The 9,131-nt window shown below is 28.2% G+C and overlaps 1 protein-coding gene across 1 annotated transcript in view; it reads left to right on the top strand.

The window, feature by feature from the left end:
• Positions 1-3,504: 3,504 nt before the first annotated feature.
• LOC126898767 (uncharacterized) overlaps positions 3,505-9,131 on the top strand; it is a 74,410-nt gene continuing 68,783 nt past the window's right edge. The window contains exon 1 of the transcript XR_007702374.1: positions 3,505-3,674. The gene's annotated coding sequence lies outside the window, so the exon portion shown is untranslated. The remainder of the gene's footprint in view (positions 3,675-9,131) is intronic.

Raw genomic sequence — 9,131 nt, 5'->3', positions numbered from 1 at the left:
ATTTACCTTAAATAAATTTGAAATATTAAAAAAAAAAATTTAATAGAAAATTAAATATTAAAAAAATAAAGATATCGTAGAGAATTTCAAAATTAGCTGATATACAAATAAAAATACCATATTAATAGTATTTTAATTGTGCACGAGGAAAATTAAATTTTCCAATTTTAAAGAGTCTAAAGTCTGAAATATTTTTTAAGAAAAATTGTTTCTCAAAATATGGTCTACGAAATAAGTGTTTCAGTATGTAAAAAAGTAGTTCAAATAGTTGAATAAAACATAAATATGACTTTAAAAATTAAAATATCCCAAAAATATACAACTAAATATATTGATATATGTAGGATAGGAATTCTAACGCACTTATAGAAAAAATTGAGAGATAAATTTTAACATTGATATCGAAAATGATATTATGATAATTAGAACTAAAAATGACTAAAATCACTATCATAAAAAATGCTTCAAAGCTAATTTAAGATTTAGAAGGAATTATTGAATTATTCCAAAAGCAACATGAATTCCTATTTCTTTATTTATATACTGATTACAAGTTTTTAGTTTAATAAGTAATATACATAGGAAATATTTATTATAGTAATTAAATTTAATATGAAATTGATATTCAATAATTTAGTATAGTAATTTTACGAAGAAATTATGAAGTTATAAAGTTGTTGTATACAGGAAATTCTTTTAATATTAACACTCGATTTTTCTTAAAATAATTATTTTATTAAGAAAATCTTTTTTTTATTTTTAAATTTATATATTTCTTGATTTATTAATTATTTAGTTTTTTTTTTCAATTCATCTCTTTTAAGAACGTAAACTTTATTATTTTAAAAGGCTACAAACACATAAAATTAGCTAATAAAATGAAAAATGATCGAATTAAGAAAATGACGTGTCGGAAACAATTATTGATATAGATATTCAGAAATTATTAAAAATTTTAATGCGACAGAGTAATATGTAATGTTAAAAATAACATAACCCACACCTCACCTCCAATATATAATTAAAAAAAGTTATAACTTTTAACCGTTATAACCGTAATAATGAGACAAAAATTATCATCGACCAGTCACTGCCCTAACTTTTTAATTATTTATCAAAAATTGAGGGGATGCGTAAAATTTTTAGTAAAAAATATATTTCGAGTAGTATTGAACATTTGTGTTGATAATTCTGCTCATGGGTGTGGGTAAGTGACGTCCATAGCACTGTCATAGCAATAAAATATGGATAATTTACTTTTATAAAAACAAAACTATGTAAACTACAAATATGTTAATAATATTTGATTTATTCTTTTGTCTCCAAATACATTACTACCATTAATATTTGTATTTCACAAAATATAATCATTTAAACCACTGAAAAATATTAAGTATGTTTTTATTCTTAAAGACATATTTTAGAACCAAAATACTATATCATAACAAAATTTAACAAATTTAATAAAAAATTTTGGAAATATAATTTGTAAAACCGTTAATTATAGTGAACTATTACAATTAGCACTATTTAAGTGCTTATAATTTTAAAACTATGGGTTATAAATACTTAATGCCAACCAATTATTTAAAATAGCTTATATTTAATGTCTGATAATTCAGTAATTAGTTAAATCAATTAAATTTCTGAGTATTTGCTGCTTAAATTGTCTAGCCGAATAATTAAATCAATAGCTTATTATAAATTAATTCGCATATACAGGAATGATCGATTGAGGATAAATCACTCATTTTTTGGAAACTAATTTTCATTAAAGAAAAAATTTTTTGATTTATAAAACTACTATAATATACAGTTGAATAATTTTTATTTCAATTTTTCAAGGATAAAATACTTTCACATTAAGTTTCTTAAATGAGAACCCCTATTTTTACATTGATTATATGATAGAAAAAAATGTATGAACAATTTTGTTCTTATAATTTTTTTATCCGATCAACTGTTGGTTTTTCAAATTGTTTAAGGATTTGACTTTAAAATAGTAATACATCAATAATTTGATTTTCGTAATATTGAAGGCAACAATAATGTGTTTCAATGGGCCACAAAATTATTTTTATGGTAGTTATCAAAGATTTTTTCTAGACTGGTTGTTTAACAATAGAACAACACTTCACATATAACAATAGAAATTTGGTTTAAAATAAATAAACTTTAAAATGCTGAATCAGACAAACGGCTGATCGAATAAAAAAAATTATAAAGACAAAAATGTTTGTAAATTTATTTTCTATTAAACAATCAACGTAAAAATAGTGGTTCTCATTTAAAAAAAATATTGTCAAGGTTTTTTATCCGTAAAGAGATGCTTTAAATTACTATTTGCACTGAGTTTGAAAGTAACGAAATGTCAAAACAACTACACAGTTATTTTCCAGTAGACAACGTTCCTTAATTAATTTTTAGCATTGAAATAACGTAACAATAACTATAGCGGAGACTACTCGCGAATGAAAAACGTTCAATACCAACAATCCAACTACCACGGCAATACTAATTAATAATAACGTAGAATGTTATTGGAAAACACTATTAACATATGTCCAGACATTTAATCTTATAAAAAAAAGACATAACATTCCTTTTTTTTTAGATAGAAAGGTTATAGAACATATCATTGTTAGGATTTTGTCGGTGTATCATTTCTTTTGAAATTTTATTATGTATGCCAAGGAGAATCCAACCCCCTCAAAAATATCTAGATGCAACACTGTTTATGTTCCATTGAAACAGATTTTAAAACCTTGCCGACAGCATACTTTTTTGAAAATCTAGTCATTAATCAAATTACAGTCGAGCCTTAAAACTTAAATAAAATTATCCTTTCAATAAAATAGCTAATTTACACTTAATATATGTATACTATATGTAAAAATGTACTGTATACTACAGTACATTTTTTTTTCAATTTTTCAAGTACAAAATGTATGTACATAGTATATATATAAAATGATAAATGACAATGATAAAAAATCATTGTCTTATACTATACGACGTATTATAATCAATATTAATCTAAAAAAATGCCTCAAATCACTACGCTGGTTCTCAACTATACAAAAAAAAAGTTTTCTCTACTAATACTAATATTACTTTAAATTTAATTATGATAGTATAATATGTTCAAAAATCAGTAAAAGACAGTTTTAATGGAATATTTTTTTTAGTAGGTATCAAAACAGAATAATACTTTTATTTAAAATTGTTTTCATACGGTTCGTAATTATTATTGCAATAGTCTGAATATGTCACGTCGTATTTTATTGAATAATTGCCTTATTTTTGTGGGATATTTTCAAACCGAAAAGTTTTCAAAAACGCCGCAGTATTGACTCACAGACTAAATTTGTATCGCTAAAAATACTTATCGAGTTAAATTTAAATTTGGAATCGATAACACACGTAGACAAAAATTTTTGACACAAATTCGATGAATTTGTTAGTATAAAAGNGCAAATTCGATGAATTTATTAGTATAAAAGACAAACTGACGATTGTTAGAATCAAATCGTGTTCACTTCGATCCATTGGAAGTTAGCAGTAAATTCAAATAGACTTAAACTATCAAAAAAAGTATTCGACATTTGAATAAAATGGCTCATTTTAAAAGCGCAGTTGTATTGTGTTCAGTGTTCTTCATTGCCGGCGCTCTGGTAAGTGATTCTTTCTGTCGACATTGCAAATGAGATGAAATTACTTATTATATTTGCAGGGTGGAATTTTAAAAGACATACAGGATGAGGTACCTTGTATCAGTAAACATTGCTTAANCATACAGAATGAGGTACCTTGTATCAGTAAACATTGCTTAAAAATGTAATTATTAATATTTATTTTGCTTTTCAGTACCATGTTGTTATGGATGTATTAATTAATAATGACAAAAATAAAGATGGCCAATTTGACTATAATGAAATGGTAAAAGTATGTGATGCATTGAAGAGCAAAAATATAATCGATTTATACACGGAACGAGTTATCTTACAATATTATTGTGGTTATTCTGAACCTAAGGCGAATTGTGTACAAACGCTTGCAACCTATCAAGTGTTGCATATACTTGGAATACACTAGGCGCAATGAATTTTGATCGATGACGCTGAAGTAATAACATATGACGTCTTACTGTTGTACATATTAATTATTGTCAGTAATTAATAAATTACATTAATTAGTTAAGGCTGACTTTATTTTACTCAATGGTTTTACTTGCATAACCGTCCTATTAATTATTTATGTTATTTTTTCTTTTCAGGCGATCGTTTAATTTTCGAAGGCATTCTATACGAAATACTTTTTACTTATATAACTAAATCAGATGTTTTATTTTTTCGTACCTATTGAAATATATAACACTTTTTTGAATGCATATATATATTTGAGTTTTATTTTTTTTACAAAAACCAATGGCACTCCTAGAGTGTGATTCCCTGTTAGTAAAAAATCTTTGCTGCTCTATCTTCTTAACCAGGCCATTCTAATAGAGAAAAGTAAAACGTAAAAATGATAATAACTTCTAAAGTACTATTTCAAAAGTCGTTATTGACCGATTGATTATTTTATTATCTTATAAAAATATAAGTATTTATTTATTATATTATAATTATAAATCATAAATCTTGTAATCAAGGCATAATTAAGGAAACACGTGTTGATGTTGCTTTTGGATTTATTGAACAGATCATTTTAAAAATTAAATACTATAAATTTATTATTCACATATTATAAATACCACTCTGAATATTCATCAACAGTCTCGACATCCAAATAAAAATTAAGACAGGTAATGAACATTCATCTGGTTTACGTGATATAATTAAGTTGTAAATGCAAACAATATCTATCATACGACGATATTTAAATCTACTCCTCAACTTTTGACTGCTACCTGTTGTAGTAATACAAAAATAAGCAAAAACGGTTGGGGGTATTTATTTGACCAAAGTCGGATGTTAGGGATTTGGTCAATTCAGGAGCAACGAAGTTATATCGGGGTAGTAGAGTCCGAGGCTTTAGAACAATAAAGACAAGTAGATATAAAAAGATGCAAATTAAGTTCCTCTCATAGAGGTATTAAAACGCTGAGGTATTCTTGTAGTGGCCGGAGTCTTGGCCTCCTATCTGACACCAAGTCGAAGCGTGATGTTAACTGGTATGTGCTTTAGTGGAAATACTGAGGCGTTCATGGAGTGGCGGAGGCCTCCTCTCAGACACCCAGTCGAAGTATATGACCAAGCACTAACTAGTTATTAATAATTGAATTAAATGATGTTTAAAAAATCTATTGCTTTACCATTCTTTACTCATATTATTATTTCTAAATAATTGGGTTAATATAAATTTACTTACTTCTTTTATATATCTCACGTTCAGATTTATACTTTTCCTTATTAATAAATAAATAACGTATTGACGCAAAAATAATTGTACTTGAAATCGCTATGAAATATACCGACGACAACACGGGGTCGCGGCTAGTTTGTTCAAAATAAATCAAATAGAAGAATCCTGAATTCCTTATTGAATTCAAATCTTCAAAAAGAAGAGAGAATTCCGAGTCTCTTAGAAAATCAGTGCCTTTTTATATTACTTTTAATTACCCCCATCATGGGTTGTTGCCGTTAGCGCTTTTAGTGATTTTCAGTTTATTGTGTAAAATTTGAACATAACATGATAATTATTTTTAAGATAAGATGCATAGTATACAATAATCAATTTAACATGTATATACATATATAATAGCTAGTGTACAAATGTGTATATGTTATGATTGATAAATTAATTATTTGTGTTGTATACAATTGGTATTAAATATAGAGTAATAATTTTTTATTGATAATGTAAGATGCGTAATGCAGAACATTATACATATTACGACACTGTTTATAAGTCAAGTCTTTCTGTACAATAAACATAATCTATGTTAACATAATTTTCAACATTTATAAAGTAAATTAGTTTGGTAAAACTAATTAATTTAGTTAAAAAATGAATTTAGTAAAACTATTAACTATTAAGCTAAGTCTTTCTGTAAAATAAAAATAATCTATGTAAAGATAATTTTAAATATTTATAAAGTAAATTAGTGTCGTCTATTAACTATTAGTTTTAATTTTATTATCAAAAGTATTACTAATCATTTTTTTACCTTCAAGCCAACTTTTATACTCATAATCAGACTTTACGGTGAATAGTTTTTCATACAATTCTCGTGAATTCAGATCGACCGATGTGCGTTCAATTAAATTGTTAGTAATTGCCTCATATTTTTCATACTCTGCATTATTAACGAAATATTCGACCACTACATCGGCCCAAATGTTGATATATTGTTCGGTATGGTTGACATCTCTTAATAATGCCCTATGTCGATAACATTTATTGATTTCACAATCACAATATTTAAAATTGAAATCTCAGTAACAGGTAGTATAACAATATTTTCTTAATAGTCACATTATTTAAGAATTATTAATATACCAATTTCTTAACATAAACACTTTATAAAAATGTAAATTCCCATATATGATTTTCATGAATGAAAATACTTTGTCTTATATTACAAGGCATATGCAATAGTATCAACAGAAAAAGAAGTGGAGATCTCAACTTCTATAAGTGAATAATTATACGAATAAACAGATGATTATAGACATATTAAAGTGAAAATACACAAGTGGTATAGGAAAGTGTCTATTATTTGGAAATATATGTCCTGTGATAATTTATTTAGTTCTTATATTTGACGTAGTAAGTAATCCATATATATTTATTAGTCTATCTCTATCGATCATGATCGGGTTAGATCGAATCGATCAACAGAGATAAATATCCTGAAGAACCTATTTGCATGTATAGTATAGATGGCTAAGCTAAACACCGTAGAACAGTCCCAAGACATTCAAAATAAATGGGAAAATCTAAAAACCATTATTAAAAAAACAGCGGAAGGAACAATTGGAGTAGAGCCCAGGAGAAGACAGAATAAATGGTTCAATGATAACTGCAAGAAGGCGATAGAACACAGGAGCAAAGCAAGACTCGAAGTATTGAGATCTAATACAGAAGAAAAAAGGCAAATACTAGCACAAAAACAAAGAGCAAGCAAACAAGTAATAAGAAGGGGAAAAAAAAAGAATTTGGGAAGAACAAAAAATAAAAACCATTGAAGAGGAATACCTGAATTCTCGCATCTTTTTTGGAATAACAAATGAGCTAACGAAAAAACGTAAACCAAGAACCATGATAATGAAAGATAGCAATAACGCACTGATCACAGAAGAAAAAAAGATTGCAGAAGAATTCAGAGAGACGTTTAAACAGTTATTGGGAAAACCAGTGGATATAACCGAAGAGAGTACAACATACCAAACTCAGAACCTGAGGATAAAATACCAAGTAAAGAAGAAATAGAAGTGGCCATTAAAATGCTTAGGAATAATAAGGCCCCAGGAGAAGACTCGATCATGGCTGATCTCCTGAAGAGCGGTGGACAAAAATTAACGCAGGAAATATGGGACCTATTAAAAGAAATATGGAAAACTGAAAGGATTCCACCGGAATGGATCCTATCGATAATATGCCCCATATATAAAAAATGGGACCCCTTGGATGTAAAGAATTATAGAGGAATATCCTTACAAAACACCGTATATAAGATTCTATCGAACACTCTACTAAACCGATTAAGACCATAAGCAAATAACATCATAGGAGAATATCAGAATGGATTCATGTCAGGCAGATCAACATTAGACCATATTTTCACGCTTAAACAAGTAATAGAAAAATACTATGAGTTCAACAGACCTTTACATTTAATCTTTATAGATTTTAAACAAGCATATGACTCCGTACAAAGAGCAGAAAAATAGAAATGCTTAAAGCTGTTAGGAGTCCCATCAAAACTAATATCGTTAATAAGAGTGAGTACGGAAGGTTCAAGATGCGTAGTCAAATTTGGTCACGAGAAATCAGAAGAATTCCAAACAACAACAGGATTAAAACAAGGTGATGCGCTGTCACCAATACTATTTTACATAGTACTAGAGATGGCAGTAAGGGAAGTACAAGAAGAATATCAAGGAATTAATTGCGGTCGAAACCTTCCATTACTAGCATATGCCGATGACGTGGTAATATTAGGCTAAAGTGAGCAGGATATTCAAAAATCAACGGAATTACTGATACAAAGTGCTAAAAAACGGGGACTCAACATTAACGAGACTAAAACAAAATACATGCGAATAGGTAGGAACAAAGATCAGATGCAAAATGCAGCTGGATTACAGGTCGGAGTATATATGTTTGAGGAGGTAGATAATTTTAAATATTTAGGCACTAACTTAAGTAGCACAAACGACAACCACGAAGAAATAAAAAAACGCATGGCATCAGGAAACAAATGTTTTTACGCCCTCTCGGGGTTGCTGGGGTCGAAGTTACTGTCGAAAAAATCAAAAGAACGACTTTACATGGTACTAGCTAGACCAGTGATAATGTATGCATGTGAAACATGGCCTATGACCCAAGGAGATGAGAATAGATTAGCTATCATGGAGAGGAAAGTCCTTAGGAGGATTTATGGACCAAAAAGAAACGAAGACCAAACATATAAAATTAGGACTAACAGAGAACTGCAGGAATTATTCGGAAAACCAGACATAATAGCGGAAATACACCACAAGAGACTGAGTTGGCTTGGACATGTACTAAGGGCTAAGTCAATATCAAATGCGGTATTAAGATGGATTCCTAAAGGAAGGAGGCCAATTGGAAGACCGAAACAGAGATGGATGGACAAAAATAAAAAAGAACTAAATCAACTTGGGATAAACAATATTACTGAAGCGGCTATGAACAGAGACAGATGGAAGGAGATTTGTTTTGCAGCAATGGGCTTAATGGCCTTTAAAGCTGGAAGAAGAAGAAGAAGTAGATGTATTACACATGAATCATTTAAGTATATTATACTTATGGCGTACTATAAGTATCTACGATAACGTCTCCTAGTTATATGAAATGATTAAAGTAGACTTAGTAGCAATTGTCTTACTATATGTATACCTATATACACATTATTGAGTACGAACAGTATATACCTTACGACA

This window comes from Daktulosphaira vitifoliae, unplaced genomic scaffold (assembly GCF_025091365.1).
Source record: "Daktulosphaira vitifoliae isolate Bord-2020 unplaced genomic scaffold, ASM2509136v1 Scaffold_2, whole genome shotgun sequence".
Classification (NCBI taxonomy): Eukaryota; Metazoa; Arthropoda; class Insecta; order Hemiptera; family Phylloxeridae; genus Daktulosphaira; species Daktulosphaira vitifoliae.
Note: the sequence above shows the minus strand (reverse complement) of the source record. Positions and strands in the feature narration are given on the sequence as shown.